We start from the raw sequence: 21,850 nt of genomic DNA, 5'->3' as shown, positions 1-21,850 counted from the left end.
CAATCATCCTTCAAGCATGTATTATTCTATTTTTCATATCAGGAAATATATTTAGTCATAAGTATTGTTTTTAAGGTGATGTACTACAAAAGCTTGGAATAAAAACCAATTGTGTGAGAATCAAAGGCTTTTTTTTCTCTTTAAAACCTGCCTATGCCTTATCTTTATTAAAGAAAATATTTATTCCTTTAAAGCTACTTTCTTCCCTCTGTACCTTCCAATTAAAAGCAAAGCACCAAAATGAACAGCATTTGGCAGTAGCAATTAATAAACACTTAGGAATAAATTAACATAAATATTCTACAAGGAAAGTAATTTAGAACAGTCAATCAAATAAAAAAATAATTTCCAATGCCTATTTATGATCAATACATCTTTTCCAAAAGAAAAATAAATCAGATGCAGAAGTTAAAAATATAATAGAAACCAAAATGTAAACTAAAACTCCATATTTTACAAAACTAATAGTAATAGTAAAACTCATTAGTTAATACAAAATCGTGTGCCCAATAAACCAATAACAGATATCTGCCAATAATTTTGAATCATATTAATATACTTATTTGTATTTCTCACTTTGAATAATTGATTTTTTTACCTTAATTGTGGTTTGTTTTTATATCAATCTTTTCTAAATATGTTAATATTGACCTTCCCATTAAACTAGTCATTTTTCCTTGAGTGATTGTTACTATATATATAATATATATATAAAGTACTATACCTTCCCTTCTGGTCAACTGCATGTATATTTGCTTTGTTCTGAATTAATGTTTCAACCATCTGCTGTCTGTTTTGCTCTATGGCAAGTAAAAGTGGTGTATAGCCCCTCTGGAAAACAACAAAAAGTTTTCAAAATTATTCAATTGAACTGAACCTCTTATAAACTGCTGTCTGAACATAAGAATATAAAAAATAATGTAAATTGAGTAACCTCTTCCTTCTCATCTCATTCCACTTTCATATTTTCTGACTCTTAACTTTGCAATGTCTCTCCTCTACTTAGAGTGGCCACATAAACTCTAGTCATTTCTTGAAGACAGAGACCTCTTTTCTCAATAGCCCTGTACCCTAAAACAATTAGTAAAGGATTTAAATATTTTATTTAATAAGCCAAATTTTTAACTCTATATCAGGGTTTATTAATCTACATACCAAAGAATACATACTTTTCCAGAAATACCAGCCCTTATCAGAAAGGTTCCTTGATTCACTGTTAGAGAATTTTTACAAGACTGTGCATTATATATCCAGTACTACAGAAATATCTTTACTATTGCTTAACACTTCTTTGACATTGATTTTTCATAGCAAACATTTACATGTGAAGAACTAAAGTTGCAGGTATACGCTTTCCAATAACATGGAAGTTTTCTTCATGTTACTCGAGTCCTCTTGATTCTATTCCATTTATGGTGTCAGAATCCCCCATACAATATCAGGCACTTGTGCTCCAAATTATTCACAAAAGAAGTGGGCTCTGAATTGAAAGAATAGACTTTGAGTACACTATGCTGCTTTTTTCTTAAAGGAAAGGAGTTGAATCTTGTTTTCTGCTATTATTAGATAAAAAATATTTACCTTCAATGTTATAAAGATGAAATCAAAAATATATTCTCCCTGGGAATCAGTGAAAGTCTGTCAGCTACTCAACTGATAGGGGTTAATATCCAGAATATATAACACAGACAACAATATACCCCCAAAACAACCTATTCCAATAAATGGGCAAAAGAACTGAGGAGACATTTTTCAAAAGAAGAAAATGAATGAACAACAAATATATAAACAAATGTTCAACATCTCTAGCAATCAAAGAAATGCTACAATAAGTGCTAATATCACTCCAATTGGAATGGTAATGAGCAAGTATACAAACAACAATAAATGCTGGCAAGGTTGTGTGGATAAAGGAACATTTGTGCATCATTGGAAACAATGAAGACTAGTATGTTCACTCTGCAAAGCAGTTTGAATATTCCTAAAAAAAATCTTGGGATCAAACCACAATAGAACCAAGATATTTCACTCCTGGTTATGTTTTTAAAAGAATTAAAATCAGCATACTATATTGATATAGCTACTTGAAGTTTATAGTAGTCCAATTCTTAATGACTATATTATAAAATCAACCCAGATGCCCACTGATGGATGAAAAGATTAAGAAATTGTTGTATGTATTCACAATGTCATTCTACTCACCCATAAAGAATAATTGAATTATGGAATTTGCTAGTTAATTTGTCGAAATGGAGAATATCATGTTAAGTGAAAAAAAGACAAACTCAAGGGTTGAATGTATTCTCTAATATGTGGAAGCTAGGGTAAAATGAAGAAAAGGAGGAAGGAAGGATAGGATATCAAAAAGATACAGGGAAGATCAGTAGTGTAGTAGGAGAAGATGGAAGGGCCAAGTAGAAGGATAACAAAGGAGAGTCAACAAATAATGAATTCTTCAAAAATTATGTCATGTACATATATAAATATACCACAGGAAATGTCATCTTTCTGTTTAAGTAAAAAGAACCAATCAAAACTAAATAAATAGAGAAGGGAGCATATGTCTATCAGTGTAGAGGAAAGAGAACAATGGAGGACAGGAAGGACAGAGGGAGAGAGGGTCAGGAAAGGAATTGAATCTTGAACTGAAATCAAATTCCATGCATGTATAATTTTGTTGGGATAAACCCGACAAAACTACTAAGTATAACAATGTCTATATATACTACTATGCAATCAACTTCTATGTATAACTATTACAATCTAATAAAAAATAAGATCATAACATATATCCTCAGTTTTAATGGTAATTCTGGGACCCTAATGAACATCTGGTTTTCAAGATTCTTTTAATCTTATGTCATTTTTGTTGCTACTTAAAACAATTTATAAATTGATGCAAAATGTAACTCAGAAATTTTGCAAATTGATGAGCTTCATAGTGATCTATATCGATGAACTGTTTTTTGCATAATGAAAGACACTAAATCTTTTGCATTTTTCTGGGACAAAACTGAAGAGAAAGAGATAGTATTGCTTGCAGTGTGAATAATTTTTTTAAATTTATAACAATGTGTAACCTAAACAGGCTTTAAAAATTCCAATGGGAATATGATCTTTATAGTATACATAAGAAAATGTGTTTAAAATTCTAATTTATGAGAATTGGAAGAAGATCGCAGAATAAAGGAAGCTGCATTCCAAGCTGTGCTGTGTTAAAAGACCAAATAAGTGGGTATACAGCTTCTCAGCCTAGGTAGGTAAAGGAGAAATTTTACCAAAATTAAATATTGGACATTCAAAGAGACTTAGGGATTCCAAAATTTGAGTTTAAGAAAAATGAAGAAAGAAACTGCCATTGCCCATGACCAATGGCTGCCAGAAGTGCATTTGGCACAGACTTGTTGACTTACAAGGGGGAGTAAAGGAGGTTGCATTGCAAGCTGCATTTTTGGAATTTCTTGATTCAGAGAAATCTCACATCAGAAACACTGCCTAAACTCATGTGATCCAGAGACTGCACTAGATGCTTAAAAATCATGCTCTGTTGGAAGGGGAAAGGGGAGTTCTATTCATTTCTCCTTTGTGTTTGGCAGCTCAAAGACCATCTGAAAGGGGCCAACAATATGAGTGGTTGAGGGGGAATGCAGTCAAGGACTAAATCCAGAAAGGCTATGCTCTGGGACTCCAGTGAGTGTAGAATCATCCCCCATGAACCACAGTTAGATTTCTTGGGAGGCTTCTGAGAACCAGATCCATTGAAGAAACTGGCTGCTGTGTAGCCTAAGAGTAGGTCAATGTAGTTTCTTCAAAGAAAGCCAGGTGCAACAAAACCTAATTAGACCTGAGGCCAACTAGATCTCAGTGCCAGCAGCTAGAAAATCCCTTAAAGAAAGCTGCAGAAGTGGTAGCCCAGGACTGCATCAAACTGGTCCTAATGGACACTACTAACTCATCCCACTTCATGCAGGAAAGAAGAAAATATCTCTTATGTAAAACAGCTTCAATCTTAGGCCACTCCAACTAGTAACAAAAAAAGCAGGAAGAGGTTAACACCCACTTCCTTTGCTCTATCAGTACATAACTAAAAGTTATACATAATTTCAGTACATAATTTTTAGTTGTAGATGGACATAATACTTTCATTTTATTTATTTGTTTTTTATGTGGTGCTGAGGATCAAATGCAGTGCCTCATATGTGCTAGGCAAGTGCTCCATGACTGCATAACCATCCCAGCCCTCTCATTTTTCTCTTATCTTCTGGTAACAACCAAATTCTATTGATCTCTCTCCCTCTCTCCCAATACCTTTGTTCTTCTATTTTCCTTATCTTCTTCTAAACATTACTGCCAAATATCTTCTGCACTCTTTCTGTTCACTTTCTTATAAATCTTAACTAACTTTGTAAGACATTTCTTTTTTTCTACTTAACTGCATTTTTAACACTGTAGCTCCTGCCCCCCCACCTTTAATGCTAATACAATCATTAGTATTGTAGGTTATATGACTGACACCTGCTATTGGCTTTAAAGCCACAGGTAGTTCATGGATATTGTTTATAATTTGACAATTGCTAAATTCACTACTCATCTTTATGGCTACATTACTGTTGAGACATCAGAGCAGGATCTAGGTATTAACGTTAACTCTGTGTTATATTATTTGGAACAGTTATCACTACTGTTTCTTTGAACCCTATTCTGTGATGTGTTGAGAAGCCACAGGGACACAAAGAATTCACAGGTTAAAAAATGTACTGCTGAACTAAACATTCCCTGACATTACTTTAACCCAAAGAAGCGAGGAGATAAATCCCCTGAACTATCAACAAGAATCCAAGGAGGAACAAAAGAGAGGAAAATCGGGGCCCATGCACATAAGTTTGTCAAAATAAACAAAGTACCATGTATAATTATAAAACTATAATAATGATTTTAAAAGAAAGAAAATTGCCAATTTCTAAATTCTAAAATTTAATCCCATTTCAAAGATTTTTATAGTTTGTTATACAATTTAAATTCTTTTTAATTGATAAAAATATCAAGAAAAGTATGAATTATTTATGTATATTTATTTATTGAGGAAAACAGATCATCTGAGCAAATGCTACATTTTGCCAGCCGCAAACTAGAGAACACTCATCTATGCTATTAGGAGGCACTCTCTGTCCACCACACCACACAGTAACATGGCTCAAAGGGGACCTCATTTGGTTGTTAAAAGAAGCTTGGATTCCAGATTTCTGCATCAGTCATCTTAATTTTAAATATGGACACAATGCTTAGATGTAAATTAAATAAATTCATGAGATAAAGAAGAAGATGGACAGAAATTTCAACAACTATTACTATTCTGATCAATAAAACCCTGCTTAAAAATCCACATTTGTTGAAAAACGTCACACTTAAAACAAACATATTTTAAATATTTTGGAAATAATCATCTTTGTTATATACCGTAGTTCTGGCTTCTATATTTGCATTGAGTGAAAGCAGTTTCTCTGCTAGTGATGTTTTCTTCAGAGAAACAGCAAAGTGAAGAGGAGTTTCATTTTGGTTGTTGTGAGCATTTGGATCAGCACCATTTTCTAGAAGGATAGTTGCACATTTCTCTTCCAGATATTGTAGGGCCTGTTGGGTTTATACCAAGAAATAAACTGTAAATTTTGACAATCCAAGAAAAACATTTCATCTGTTTTACTAATTAATCATATTAAATAGAATTAATCAGTTTTTCTTCTAAGCATTTCTATCATTTTTTTTTCTGCAGATATCCTTGGCTACATCTACCTTCATCAATGGTGTGTTGCCATCACGGTCACAGAGGTGAACATTACATTTATTCTTCACTAAGAAAGCCACCAATTCTGGGTGGCCAAAGGCACAGGCATAATGTAGAGCAGTCCTATGAAGGCAAGAGGCTTTGTTAGAAATTCATAAAGCATCCTCTCAAAATACATGATTATTTATTCAATTATCAACATTAAATAGTATGCAAGTCCTCTACTATTTTCTAAAGAAAGAACAATATTTACTAGCTGTTAGTACACACTAAGTTAATAAATGAGCAGCCTATTCTGTTGACTTTTTCTTTTGTCTTTTTTGGATACTGCTAGGGACTGAAGCCAGGAACACTCAATCCAGGAGCAATATCCTAAACCCATTTTAATTATTATGATTTTTTTAAATTTTGAGGCAGAGTCTCCATAAGTTGCCCAGGCTATCATTGAACTTGCAATGCTTCTGCTTCATTCTCCCAAGTAACTAGAAATATAGGCATGAGCTACTGGGTCTGGTCCCATTGATCTTTATTTATTTATTTATTTATTTATTTATTTATTTATTTATTTATTTATTTATTTATTTATTTATTTATTTTTGGTGCTGGCATAGAGACCAGGACCTGGAGCCTCCTAGATAAAGTCTCTACCATGGAGCTATATCCCATCCCAGAGTGTCCTACTTGCCTAGAAAGAGCATAGACCTTGAATTTAGTTCAACATTTGCTTGAATTCTACTTTAACCTCTGTGACATGCTATTTAGTTCTCCTATCCATCAATTTTATCTTCAATAAAATACTGATTAAAATTAGTAGTTACCTACTGGGATGATAGTGTGATGCTTAAAATTAAAATCTATGTAAAATGTTTGAACAGTTTCTAGCACAATCAACAGCTCAATAATTGTTGGCTATTGTAATTATTACCATTACTATGAATCAACAGAGTATTTCACTTAATGAAGAAGTACTATTATAGTGATTTTACAAATATCTTGTAGGGACTATGTATTTCAATGACTCTTAGATGCTCTTTTTTTCTATCATTTTGACATCACTGACATTGGAAAGCCACTACAAGTATAATGACAGCATTCAATTTTTTTATTCATACATGAAATAAAGGACTATCATGCAGTACCTTACCTTAAGTGAAATGTGATATACACAAGAGGCCTACAGTGGTTATAGTCATATGAGTGGCATTTAAATTAATTTTAGTTGTTAAAAATACTATAGGTAAGGAGAGATGAATGATAAAACAATAATAAAAGACCAAATTAAAACCATAGTAATCCTTGCTTTTCTTTTTTTAAAGTAATTTAAAGCTAAAGGAAATGTAGGACTCAAAAGAATTAGCATGGTTCAATCTATTCAATATTTAGATTTACAGGATATACATAAATCAGATATTTCCAATGTTAAGTTTTAAACACTGTCTTAACTTTAAAAATGGGCAGTTTACAATTTCCTACCACCAGAGTGCTTCTGTTTGAAATGGAAGAGGAAAAGTTTTACTTGAAATTGAGTCCTATCTCTGAAGTTTTAAATTTCTGATCAATCAAACATAAAGCTTTTAAGGAGGAGTCTTAAGAGTCATTATGTCAATTACATACTAAGTATTCAGAGTATGAGTATAAATGAATAAAATAAAAGAACAGATAAGTATACTTGAGTTCAGTTTTTTAAAGCAAAAATTATGAAGGAAAGCAATAATTTGACAGTAGAAATAATCTTTATTACTTGTTCTCTTTCTTATCAGCATGCCACTAAAACAGAATTGGTAACCTATAATTGCATGTATGTATTAAAACATATCTATAAGAAATGTAATAATATCTATAAGCATAGATGAAAAGTTCCCCTTTGCTTCTACATAGAAATGTACTAGAAGAAAACACAAATGCCTCTTTATACATTTTATATTGGCAAGAACTTTCCTAGGAAAGAAAGAACTTAAAAGAAGACTTCCTTTTTTCCTACCTCTTTTTAAAATCTTTTATTTATTTATTTATTTATTCGTTTATTTATTTATTTATTTAATTCTGGTGCTGAGGATTGAATGCATGGCCTTGAGTTTGCTAAAGCCAAAATGACTTATATTGGACAAAGTACTCTTTTTCCAGATGCTCAAGAAATATATGAACATAGGAAAAAATATTTGTGCTTCTGGTAAGAGAAGAAATTTAATTTAACAAGAAATGAAATATATTTCAAAATTTTGAGGATGCAGAGAAGTTGTACTTACTCTGTAGCTTAAGGTTCAGCTACTTAAGACTCACTCCTCAAATAGATGATTTAATGGTAAATTCTGTGCAACATGTAGAAAGTATATGTTTCTACCCACCTATTCTAGTATACTAAATATACTTTCAGATATTTTCATGTTTTGTATTTTATCCTGATGTACTCACTTATATTTTGGCTGTTGGCAAAGAAGTAATTCATAAAAGTTTACAATGTATTTTGATACCCAGATTGGCAAGACTTTGTCTACTACATAAACATTTTTGTAGTGTCATCATGATCTTAAATACTGCATGCAGGTGGGACTCAAAAATGTTATAACCCTGATATTTTAATTAATTTTTTATTTTAAAATTTTTGTGAAATTGGTAACCATAGAAAGAGCTCACACATTGGAGACAATGAATATTCCTTTTCACAAACACCGTCACCAGGGCACAGACCTACTATGGATAGCCTTTGTCCCTTGAGAACAAGACAGAGCAAGGGACATTAGTGGAGAAGCAGGCAGCTTGTGCAGCCTGGGAACCTTCTGTTTGCTGCTTTCTTGTTCTTCTGACTGAAGGCCTGCACTGCCTGATCCTGTGGACCAATGCTCTGCTCTCTCTGTTTAAATAAACAAATAAACACTAAGAGATAACTACAGAAAGTATATTGGAACAGGGGAATCAACAATTTTGTGTAGAAAGCTTTTGGCACATTTTTTAAAAGTGTAATCTGCCCGAAGTGTACAAAATTAGAAAAGCAACATGTGTTTGATGCTTGGAAAGTGGGAAAGCTGCCAGTGAACTCTATTGTCTGCTCCCTTGAAAAGTAAATTAAGTGAATGGAATATTTGCAAAAAAAATCAGGGCTATTCAACAAGCCTTGTTATGAAGTTGGTTGGCTACTGAAGATGACATCAAGTTATCCTTTAGAATTTGATGAACTAGTGAGTTAAGCATGTGAGAAATAAATAACATCTAGTGAGGAGTGAAAGTGTTTCTCCTAAATGTACTAGTGTGAATTAAGGTAAAAAACAAAATAACAACAACAAACGTGGAGCCATGTTCTTAATTCAAAGAGTTCTAATAAAGGTTCCTCAGTAGACAACAGGTAGTGGGTTCTATTTGAAGAATTTTTTTAGCCCTCTTGTTGCTATATTATGAGTAATATTTTTTTCTCATTATGTACTTTTCTGCAATGTATGTGAACTATTGTGAAAGTGTGTACATTAACAATAAACTGCTGTATGTACTTAATCGTTAACAATTAGTTTAACAATTAGGAATTATATGCCCCTGGGAAAGCAGCTACAGATTTGTTTTTGTTTTACAGCTCATTAAGTCTGCCTGGGTGCTAGACCTCCAAGGTTTGCAGGTGCCTGGTACAGAAGCTCCATGGGGGTATGGTCAAGTATCCTGTTGAAAGAAGGGTCAGTCTCCCTCCTACTCTGCCCCCATGGGCACAGCTTCAATAGTGAAGACCCATTACCCTGCTTTCCCCAGTTGGCCCCTTGTCCTTCAGCCCCTGACTTCCCAGATTCCATACCTTTTCTTTCTGTCCGTGTCATCAACGTGACTTCCACGAGCTAGGAAATATTTCACTCGAGGTAAGTCACCATTTCTGACAGCCTCGTGAAATTTGTAAATCTTATTTTCCGAGCGGTAGGCAACAATTTTCCTCCAGACCGATGTCATTGTGAGGCATTGGATACTCGCTCCCCATGGGGGCTTCCTCTGCCTCCAACTCGGATTCTTTGAACTAAAGATTAGCTGAACTAAATCGCTGCGAAGCGCCCAACAGTATAGCCAGCCGCTGGGAGATTAGTATCTCTCCACCGGAAAATAGCCGTTGCCAGGCAACACCAATAAACAGAACTGTTTGTGGGGGGCATGGCCTCTTGCTGGATAGAATCAGCTAGGCCAGCAGTGATTGGCTCCTGGCAGACTCAACCACCTACTAGTCAGCTATTGGCTCTTCTGTTCAGTTGTAGATGGAAGTGTAGGATATGCAGTATTATGGGTGGCAATAGAGCGGAAGTAAAAGTGGTTGCCTCAGGCCCAATACATCCCAATATTGGTGGGGGAAGGAAAGTCTCACCTTAACATCACAGCTTGCTGCTGCTGCAGGAGCAGCAGTAGCAGCGGTAAGCAGCAGAGATAGAGCTGGATGAAATTTAAGCCTCATGGTACCAAAACAAAACTTACTGAGCATGGTGCAAGGAGAAGACCTATCTGAGCTTATGGAAGGACAATCTGTGGCATGTAGATTCACTATATCCAAGGCCACCCTGCTGCACCCAACATTCATGGCAGGCTACCTGGAGTCCCCAAGACCCAGGGGCCAGTCTGCAGTTTAAAGAGGGTAGAGTGAAGTTTGGGCTCACTCTCTTTGGGGGCTATGCTCTGGCCAAGCTCTTCTTTGGAGTCCCTGGGTTCTAGCGTCCTAGGCAGCTCAAAGTCATGACTTGAGATTTTCCATAATGTTGCATGCCCTGTAGTATGCCAGGAAGTACCCTGCCTGAGCTGGAGCAGACACCCACAGGCTACGAATGTCCCTGTGTTACTGGGGATACCCCCTCCAAGACAGCTGCCCTTTCCAAGCTGTAGTTGTTTACCTCCATGAAGGATGAGGACACTGGGATGAGGCTCCAGGTGATGGCTCAAAGTCTGAACTTGTCCAGGGTACCTGCTCTGCAGCCTTCCAGACACCAGAGGCTGATGACTGGGTAGATCAGAACATCAGGATTATGAATGCTTGGTCTCTATGTAAACTAGCATAACACAGTCTCCTCAAATCTATATATCCCTCCCACATCCACCTGGTTCCTAGCATGGCTCTAGGGGAATTTAGCACATGAAGTAACAGAGACACAAACTTTTGGGGAGAAGCCAGTAAATTCTCCAGATATAATAAAAAGCATTTCTGCTTGCCCCTGCCCCTTCCCTTTGGACTAGCTTTCCTTATATGCTTTCTTTTCTTCTATTTAATTTCCCATTTTAAATCAGTCCATGATTTATTGTGGATCACAGGGCAAGGTGTAAAGCTTAGGAAAGATTTTTTTCCACTGATATTTATTTATTTATGAGGGAGGAAGATGGAGGGCTAGAGGGAGGCAACATTCTGGATCGCTCTGTGATCCAGATCTCACCTACTCAGAATACTGCATCTCTGAGAGTGTTAGAAGACTCCTATACACCTGCTCTCTGCAGAAATCACCAGCACTGTAACCCTGCACAGGGTTCTGGGCCTCAGTTTTAGAGCAGGACACTTGGCATTTGAGTAGAACCCAAAGCTCCAAGTTCTAGCCAAAGCAGGGCTCATGAGCACCTTAGCAGAATCACCTATCAACACATCTGCAGATCTCCAAGACTTTGCTCTACTCCCATGTAGGTCACTCAGCTGCTACTTACCCACAGCACAACACCATCATCCAGCTTCCCCCACCTCACCAGATACCCTGGCACTGAAAGAAGACTGCCTCCATCTTGGCTCAACAGTCTCACCATATTAGGTGGGGGCAGCTCCCAGATCAGATCTTCAGCAGCCAGGTACCAAAATCCCAACATCCCCCCTCTTCAGCATTGTTAACCCAACACAGTAGCTGCCTAACACAGGTGTGCAGTGCGACCAGGGAGTTTCCCATGGGAGCCCCTGTGTGAGAGGCTCCTCAATTGAGAACTGCTAAGGGAGAAAGGACGAAAGTTTGGAGCCTAACAGAGAGAACAGGAACTGGGGAATCTCCAGGCAAGATAGGGAGATATTACCAGGTGCTCAAGTCATAGAAGTGACCCCCCAAAAGAGACTCATGAGGTGCAGTCTCCCTGCAGGGACTGGCAGGTGCAACTCCCTGCTTCCAGAATCCCTGCACCAGAACCAATCTTTTCATCCTGGTTACCTCCACCCTCCTGAGGGCAAAGACACCAGCTTACAACAGAAAACCCCTTCTATTGGATGAGAAGAGAAACAGGAATGATACAGATCTCTAAAATTAGCAACAACCCTGGTTTCTTCCTTTGAGATTTTTTCCCCTCTTCTACTCTTCTATCCTCCGGCCCTCACATCCCCACCATATGTGAAAACAAGAACTTTGCATGAAATAAGACTTAGAAGACTGAGTCATCTGAATAATATAGTATAGAGTTGTTGTATCTCATTTTTTATTTTCCTTTTTCTTCTTTCATTTTTCTTCCCCCTTCCATAATTTGCTATTTTAACATGTGCATTTTTCTAAATATATATATATGTTGGTTTATGTACTCCACTGTCTTCCCAAGTACTTGTCTACCCTAAATTACTTCCTGTCTATTCCTTTGCTACTAACCCTCTCCATTAGATTTCTTCTTTACACTTCCTAAGGTATATTAACTCTATATCCTCACATTCTACCTCCTCAGGATATCATCTTATACTCCACTCCCAGTTTATTTGCCCACCATCAGAGACAGTAAACATTTTTACAAAACTACTGATTATATTTTAGATAATAATTGAATCCAACATTTCTGTACATTGAGACTAAACTGTAAATGTCTTAATAACAACAAGTTGTTCATAGGTGGTATATTATTGATATTGGGTTCTGTTAACATTGTCCTTACCCACAAAGGAAAAGACCCCACAAAGGAAAGGTCTTGGAACCCTAAAAGAGCACTAAAAACCTATAGGGTAAAACCAATAACACTCCAGACCCGCAGAGATGAAAAGGAAGAAACATGAGCAACATGAAAAGAAAAAGAAAGAAAATGCCCCAAATAAATCAAGACACCACATCATTAGAATCATTGGCAGCCACATCAGAAGAAATTACAGATAAGGAGTTCAGGGTGTACATGGTTATAATGTTCTGTGAACTCAAGGAAGATATAAGAGAGCAAATATATAGGCAGTGAAAGATCACTTTGACAAAAAGGTACATAAACAAACACAGGAAGCAAAAGATCATCTCAACAGGGACATAGAGGTTCTAAAAAAAAAAAAACAACCACAACAATAACAAAAAAAAATCCAGAAACAATAAACCAAATTGAAAGCTCAAATTAAAGTATCACCAACAGAATAGACCACTTGGAATATAGGACATCAGACAATGAAAGCAAAATGTATAATCTTGAAAAGAACAGAGGCCACACAGTGATAATGATAAGAAACCATGAGCAGAACACTCAAGAAATATTAGATAGCATAAAAAGACCAAATTTAAGAGTTATTGGGATAGAGGAAGGCATACAGGTCCACATCAAAGGAATGAACAATCTATTCAATGAAATAATATCAGAAAACTTTCCAAACATGAAGAATGAATTGGAAATCCAAATTCAAGAAGGCTACAGGGTGTCAAATACAAAAAGTCACATCAGATCCACACCACAGCACATAATAATGAAAACGCCCAATATACAGAATAAGGAGAGAATTTTAAAAGCCACAAGAGAAAGAAATTAGATTACATATAGAAAACCAATTAGGATAACAGCAGATTTTTCAACATAAACCCTGAAACCTAGAAGATCCTGGTACAACATATATCAAGCTCTGAAACAAAATGGGTGCCAACCGAGAATCTTGTATCCAGCAAAACTAAGCTTTAGACTTGAAAATGAAATAAAAACCTTCCATGATAAATAAAAGTTAAAAGAATTTATAGCTAGAAAACTGGCACTGCAAAACATCCTTGGAAAAATATTCCATGAATAGGAAGTGAAAAATAACAATGAAAATAATCAGAGGGTGGTAGTAGTACCCTAAAGGAAAAACTAATCAAAGAAGAAAATCAAGTCAAGGTAAATAACAAAAATAATCAAATATGGCTGGGAATACAAACCAGATCTCAATAATAACCCTAAATATCAATGGCTTAAATTCACCAATCAAAAGACATAGGCTAGCAGATTGGATTTTAAAAACAAGACCCAAAAATATGCTGCCTCCAGGAGACTCCTAGGAAAAGACATACACAGACCAAAGGTAAAAGGCTGGGAAAAATCATACCAGTCATATGGACTGCAGAAGCAAACAGAGGTTTCAACCCTCATATCAAATGAAGTAGACTTCAAGCCAAAGTTAATCAAAAGAGATAAAGTTAAGCATTACATATTGCTCAAGGAAATCATACACCAACAAGACATAACAATCATAAATATATATGCCTATGCCCCAAACAATGGTGCAGTTATGTTCATCATACAAATTCTTCTCAAGCTGATATTTATTTATTTGTAATTAATAATCTCTTTATTAATTAATGGGGATTGGACCCAAGGTACTTTACCATAAGATACATCCGAAGACATTTTTATTTTTATTTTGAGACATGGTCTCAGTAAATTGCTGAGGCTAGCATGGAACTTGTGCTTTTCTTGATTCTGTTCTGGGTTTCTGGAATTAGAGGCATGGCTTACCTTGCCTGGTTTCACTTTTTAATAGTATCATTTTTATTTTATTTTATCAACAATACTGTGTTTTATATTAGTTTTAATTAGTTTTACCTGATAGTAGAATTCACTTTGATTATGCACTTTGATATATCATACATAGATGGGATATAATTTCTCATTTTTCTGAGTGTACATGTTGCAGAATCATATTGGTCATGAATTCACATTTATACATACAGTAATAATGTCTGTTTCATTCTACTATCTTTCCTATCCCCATATCCCCTTCCCTCCCCTCCCATCACTTCCTTCTACCTAGTCTAAGGCAATGCTATTCTTGCCTACTACCCCCTGCCTTATTGTAGAATTAGCATCTGTATATTAGAGAAAACATTTGATCCTTGGTTTTGTGGAATTGGCTTATTTCTCTTAGCATGATATTCTCCAACTCCAACCATTTTCTGGCAAATGCCATAATTTTTCTCTTCTTTAAAGCTGAGTTATAGTCCATGAACTATATGTACCACATTTTCTTTATCCATTCATCTATTGAGAGACACCTAGTTTGGCTCCATAGTCTAGCTATTGTGAATTGAGCTGCTATAAACATTGATGTGGCTGTGTCACTATATTATGCTGATTTTAAGTCCTTTGGGTATAAACCAAGGAGTGGGACAGTTGAGTCAAATGGTGGTTCTATTCCCAATTTTCTGAGGACTCTCCATACTGCTTTCCATAGTGGTTGCACCAATTTTCAGTCCTACCTACAATGTATGAGTGTATCTTTTTCACCACATCCTCGACAACATTTATTGTTGCCTATATTCTTGATGATTGCCATTCTGACGGGAGTGAGATGAAATCTTAGAGTAGTTTTGATTTGCATTTATTTAATTGTAAAAGATGTGGAACATTTTTTTATACATTTGTTGATCAATTGTATTTCTTCCTCTGTGAAATGTCTGTTTGCCTATTTATTGGTTGTGTTATTTTTTTTTCTTTTTTTTTTTTTTTGGAGGTGGATGTGATACAGATTTTCTCTCAATCTGTAGGCTCAATCCTCATCTTATTGTTTCCTTTGCTGAGAAAAAAACTTTTTAATTTGAATCCATCACATTTATTTATTCTTGATTTTACTTCTTACCCTATAGGAATCTTGTTAAGGAAGTCACATCCTATTCTGAAATGGTGAACATTTGGGCCTATTTTTTCTTCTATTTCTAGACACTTTAGGCACAGGGTCTCTTTTCTAGTACCTAAGTCTTTAATCCACTTGAGTTGATTTTTGTTTAGGGTGAGAGATAGAGGTTTAATTGCATTTTGCTATGTGCAAATTTCCAGTTTTGCCAGTACCACTTATTGAATAGGCTATCCTTTCTCCACTGAATGCTTTTGGCATCTTTGTCTAGTATGACATAACCATATTTCTGTGGGTTTGTTTTGTACCATTGGTCTACAAGGCTATTTTGGTGCCAATACCATGCCATTTTTATTACTATAGCTCTGTAGTATAGTTTAAATTCTGGTATTGTGATGCCTCCTGCTTCAGTTTTCTTGCTAAGGATAACTTTAACTATTCTGGGTCTCATTTTTCCAAATAAATTTCATGATTGTTTTTCTCTAATTATATAAAGAATACCATTGGGATTTCAATAGAAATTGCATTAAATATGAATAATGCTTTTGGTAGTATGGTCATTTCACGATATTAATTTGGCATATCCAGGAGCATTGAAGATCTTTTTATCTTCTGAGGTTTTCTTCAATATCTTTCTTTAGTGGTCTATAGTTTTCACTGTAGAGATCTTTCACCTCTCTTGTCATATTAATTCTTAAGTATTTTTTTTGAGGCTATTGGGAATGGAGACATTTTCCTAATTTTTTCTTTCAATGGATTCTTTGCTGACGTATAGGAACATGTTTGATTTATAGGTGTTTATTGTATATCCTGCTACATCGCTGAATTCATTTATTAGTTCTAGAAGTTTCCTGCTGATATTTTTTGGATCTTCTAGATATAGAATCATGTCATCAGCAAATGGTGATAGTTTGAGTTTTTCTTTACCTATTTGTATCCCTTTAATTTCTTTATTTTGTCTAATTTCTCTGGCTAGAGTTTCAAGGATGATGTTGAATAGAAGTGGTAAAAGAAGACATCCTTGTCTTGTTCCAGTTTGTAGTGGGAATAATTTCAATTTTCTTCTTTTAGAATGGTGCTGGCCTTGGGTTTAGCATATATAGCTTTTACAACGTTGAGGTATGTTCCTACTATCCCTAGTTTTTCTAGTATTTTGAACATAAAGGTGTGCTGGATTTTGTCAAATGCTTTTTCTGCATCTGTCAAGATGATCATATGATTCTTGTTTTTGAGTCTATTAATTTTAATTCTATTACATCTATTAATATGATGTATTATGTTTATATTTTTATATGTTGAACCAATCCTACATCTCTGGGATGAATCCCACTTGATCATGGTGCACTATCTTTTTAATATGTTTTTGTTTGTGACTTGCCAGGACTTTATTGAGAATTTTTGCATATGTATTCATCAGGGATATTTGGTCTGAAGTTTTCTTTCCTTGATGGCTCTTTATCTGGTTTTGGTGTCAGGGTGATATTAACCTCACAGAATGAGTTTGGAAGGGTTCCCCCCTTTTCTGTTTCGTGGAAATTTCATGGAGTACTTTGAGGAGTATTGCTGTTAATTCTTTGAAAGTCTTGAAGAATTTGGCTGAGAATCCATCTGGTCCTGGATTTTTCTTGGTTGGTAGGCTTTTGATGGCATTTTGTATTTAATTACTTGAAATTGATCTATTTAAATCATGTACGACCTCCTCATTCAGTTTGAGTAGGTCATGTCTCTAGAAATTTGTCAATGTCTTTCTATTTTACTAGAGTATAAATTTGCAAGTTTCCAATTTTTTCTGTATTTCAGACATGTTCATTGTGATATTTCTTTCATCTTGTATTTTAGTAATTTGAGTTTTCTCTCTTTTTGTCTTCATTAGCATGCCAAGGGTTTATCTATTTTATTTAGCTTTTCAAATAACCAACTTTTTGTTTTGTCATTTTTTTAAATTGTTTTTTGTTTGTTTATTTGTTTCAGTGCCATTAATTTCAGCTCTGATTTTAATTATTTCCTGTCTTCTGCTTTTGGTATTGATTTGTTCTTCTTTTTCTAAGGCTTTGAGATGTAGTGTTAGGCCATTTATTTGCTGGGTTTTTATTCTTTTAATGAATGCACTCAATGCAATAAACTTTCCTCTTAGTACTACCTTCAGAGTGTCCCAAAGATTTTGATATGTTGTATCAGTGTTCTCATTTACCTCTAAGATTTTTTTTATTTTATCCTTGATATCTTCTACTATCCACTCATCATTCAATTGTGTATTATTTAGTCTCCATTTGTTACAGTAGCTTCTATTTTTTTTTAATTTTATCATTGATTTCTATTTTCCTTCCATTGTGGTTTATTAGAATGCAAGGCATTAGCTCTGCTTCTTTGTATTTACTAAGAGTTGTTTGTGACATAAGATATGATCTGTTTTAGATGTGTTGCTGAGAAGAAAGTATATTTGCTCATTGATGGACAAAATATTCTATATGTGTTTGTTAAGTCTAAGTTATTGATTGTATTATTTAGTTCTATAATTTTCTTTTAGTTTTAGTTTGGAAGATCTGTCCAGTAGTGAGAGAGGATTGTTAAAATCATCCAGTACTATTGTATTTTGGTCTGTTTGACTCTTGAAATTAAGAAGGGTTTGTTTGATGTACATGGATGCTCCACTGTTTGAGGCATAAATATTTATAATTGTTATATTCTTCTTATGTATACTTCCCTTCTTTTCCTCTTCTGATTAACTTTGGTTTGAATCTACTTTATCTGAAATGAGAGTGGAGAACCCTACTTGTTTATGCAATCCATATGAGTGGTAAATTTTTTCCCATGCTTTCACCTTCAGCCTGTGGATGTCTTTGCCAATGAGGTGAGTCTCTTGAAGACAGCATATTGTTGGATCTTACATTTTAATCCAATCTGCCAATTTGTGTCATTTGATTGATGACTATAGGTTATTAACATTCAAGGTTATTTTTGAGATATGATTTGTATTCCCTGTCATTTTGATTTATTTCTGATTTTTGATTTGTCTTAGTTTCTCATTTGGTTGAATGTCACTTTACTGTTGTCCTCCCTTTGCTGGTTTTCACTCCCCCCACCCCTTTATCCTCAAGGAATATTCTGTTGAGAATGCTATGATGTAGTGTACGCTTTCTAGTTGTGAATTCTTTTAATTTTTGTTTATCATGGAATGTTTTAATTTTGTTTTCAAATTTGAAAATTTTTCTAAATATAAAATTCTTGGTTAGCATCCATTTTCTTTCAGAGCTTGAAATATATTACTCCAGGACCTCCTAGCTTTGAAGATCTGGGCTGAGAAATCAGTTTGGATCTGAATTGTTCCCCCCCCCCATATGTAATTTGATATTTTTCTCAAAACCTTTGGGATTTTATCTTTATTCTCTGTGTTAGTCATTTTCATTATAACGTGTCTTGGTGTGGGTCTGCTGTAATTTTGTACTTTTGGGGTCCTGAAAGCCTCTTGTATTTGATCTTCCACTCTATTCTTTAGGTTTGAAAATTTTTCTGCTATTATATCATTGAAAGATTTTGTATTCCTTTGGTTTGTATCTCTGCTCCTTTATCTATTCTGATAACTCTTAAATTTGGACTTTTCATGTTATACCATAATTCTTGGATGATATGTTCATGGTTTCTTACCATCTTCTCCACATGTTCAACTCTACTTTCAAGGTTATATATTTTGTCTTCATTGTCTGTGGTTCTGTCTGCCAAGTGATCTAATCTGTTGGTGATACTTTCGATTGAATTTATAATTTGGTTTACTGATTCCTTCATTTTGAGGATTTTTATTTTTCAACTCTTTATTGAAGTGGTATTTCACATCCAGTATTTTTCTTTGATTTCTCTCCTTATACTATACTTCACATATCAGTTTAATCCATATATGGCCTGAACTCCTTCTTAGACATTTCTTCTACTGTGTTATCAGTGGCTTCTTTTGTTGAAGCATCTTGGTTTGTTTGGGGTGCTTTGTTCCCTTGTTTTTTCATGTTGTTAGTGTTCTTTCCTACCTAAAAGTATGGATCTAAGTCAAGATATGTTCTACCCTGTAGACCTATAGTGTCCCTAAAGGTTTCCGGTTCTTTGCTTTTACTCGTAAGACCAATATCAACAGGACCCAATGAACACAATAACTTAACCTTATAACCTAATAACTCCCTTAAACCTAATAACTCCCACTAAGACATCTACTGCTTTCTCACATAGAACCAAAAATAATTAGTTCAATAACTATCTATAGTATAAACAAAATATTCGCTAAAACAATTTATGATTTAAAATGGTGAATGAGAGAACAAAGGTAGTGTAGTATGCAATATTCATGAGGGAGGAAGATAGAAGCTAGAAGTAAAAATTCACAGAAAGTGTGGAATAATAACTGATAGAGATTGACTGTTGGTTGGAGAAAGAAATTCCAAGAAAATAGAAAACATAAAGGAAGAATACAAACAAAGAGGGAAAAAATAAAGCCATAAGAGTACAACAAAAATGCAAAACACCATTCATATATCATTGTCCTCCACACACTGATGCATAAAAAACAAGCTGTTCCAAATACGGTAGAGAGATTAGTGAATTAAAAAATAAAATAAAACAAATCATGCTGTAAAGTCGAACTGTCAGTGTTCATCAGTTTCTTGGCCCTATCTCTGACATCTCTTGGGATCACCAAACCCAGACCAGCCCTTGCAAACCCAGCCTCTATCCCACCAATCTGAGCTTCAGATTCCTCAGGATTGGCCACGCTGCAGTCCCAAGTCTCAATGCTGCTCATACTTGCTGAGAGACCACCAGGGATACACTCATGCAAAGGAGCAACTCTGAGATGCAGCAGCAGCAAGACAATGGCCAACAGCACTCTCACCAGGAAGATCCCAGGCTCCTCCAAACATTCTGGCACCCCCACACTGGACCTGCATGTCCCAGCAGGAGTCCCCAGACAGAGGCTCTTGTAGTGGTAAACCTGCTGGCACCCAGGCCCCCGCACTGACTGGTGTCCCCAAATGGGTGAAGCCACATGCAACCAAACCTTAAGTCTTCCTCCAAGTAGTCCTCTAGGTTATGGTAGCAGTGGTAGTGGTGGTGGTTGCTGGCAGGGAGTCAGCAGTAGTGGTGGTTGCAGCGGTAGCTACAATAGCAACTGAAGGGGCATTGTATCTAGGTGATCTCCAGGGTCAGCAGCAATGTAGGCTTCAGTTGCATCCAAGGCAGTGGTTTCCTTCTGTGGCAGTAGCATCCAGAAAGAAGACCTCCATAGGATCTCAGGCTGGCGGCAGCAGAATAAGAGGCAGCAAAGGAGTTAGCAGTGCAAGTGGCGGTTGACTGACAGGAGACTTCCGGTTCAGCAGCAGCTACCTCTGAGGTAGCAAAGGAATTCACCTCGAGGTACCTGAGGCCTTGCCCAGGGAAGAGACCTTCGGGAACGTCAGTGACTTCTGTGGTAGCCCATAAAAAAGTCCTCCAGGTGATCTTAGGCTGGCAGCAGCCGAATCAGAGACACCAATGGCGGTTGCAGTGGCGGTTGCGGTTGATTGACAGGAGACTTCCGGTTCAGCAGCAGCTACCTCTGAGGTAGCAAAGGAATTCACCTCAGAAGTAACTGAGGCCTTGCCCAGAGAGGAGACCTCCGGGAACGTCAGTGACTTCTGCGGCAGCCCAGAAACAAGTCCTCCAGGTGATGTTAGCTGGCGGCAGCGGAATCAGAGACAGCAATGGCGGTTGCCGTGGCGGTTGCGGTTGATTGACAGGAGACTTCCGTTTCGGCAGCAGCTACCTCGAAGGTAGCAAAAGAATTCACCTCCAAGGTACCTGAGGCCTTGCCCAGGGAAGAGACCTTCGAGAATGTCAGTGACTTCTGTGGTAGTCCAGAAAGAAGTCCTCCAGGTGATCTTAGGCTAGCGGCAGCAGAATCAGAGACAGCAATGGCGATTGCAGTGGCGGTTGCGGTTGATTGACAGGAGACTTCCGGTTCAGCAGCAGCTACCTCTGAGGTAGCAAAGGAATTCACCTCAGAGGTAACTGAGGCCTTGCCCAGAGAGGAGACCTCTGGGAATGTCAGTGACTTCTGTGGTAGCCCAGAAAAAAAGACGTCCAGGTGGTCTCAGGCTGGCAGCTCCAGAATCAGAGGCAACAATGCCGAGGGCAGCGGTTGATAGACAGGAGACTTCCAGTTCAGCGGCTAATTTTTAATTTTTCTTACTTAATTACATTTTCTATACTTTGTGTAGTTTGTTTTTTTATTTAAATATGTCTTAAATAATTTATTTATATAATTTATTGTAGATAGAATACATATTTGCTGTTCTTATAATAAATTT

The 21,850-nt window shown here is 36.1% G+C and overlaps 1 long non-coding RNA gene across 1 annotated transcript; it reads right to left on the bottom strand.

Annotated features, from left to right (window-relative positions):
- Positions 1-724: 724 nt before the first annotated feature.
- LOC120885751 (uncharacterized) lies at positions 725-5,901 on the bottom strand. Its single transcript, XR_013425599.1, has 3 exons — positions 5,791-5,901; positions 5,458-5,631; positions 725-831 (listed from the first exon to the last, which is right to left on the bottom strand). It is a non-coding gene; the product is annotated as an uncharacterized LOC120885751 (long non-coding RNA).
- Positions 5,902-21,850: the final 15,949 nt, after the last annotated feature.

Source organism: Ictidomys tridecemlineatus, chromosome 1 (genome assembly GCF_052094955.1).
Source record: "Ictidomys tridecemlineatus isolate mIctTri1 chromosome 1, mIctTri1.hap1, whole genome shotgun sequence".
In the NCBI taxonomy this organism is placed as follows: Eukaryota; Metazoa; Chordata; class Mammalia; order Rodentia; family Sciuridae; genus Ictidomys; species Ictidomys tridecemlineatus.
Note: the sequence above shows the minus strand (reverse complement) of the source record. Positions and strands in the feature narration are given on the sequence as shown.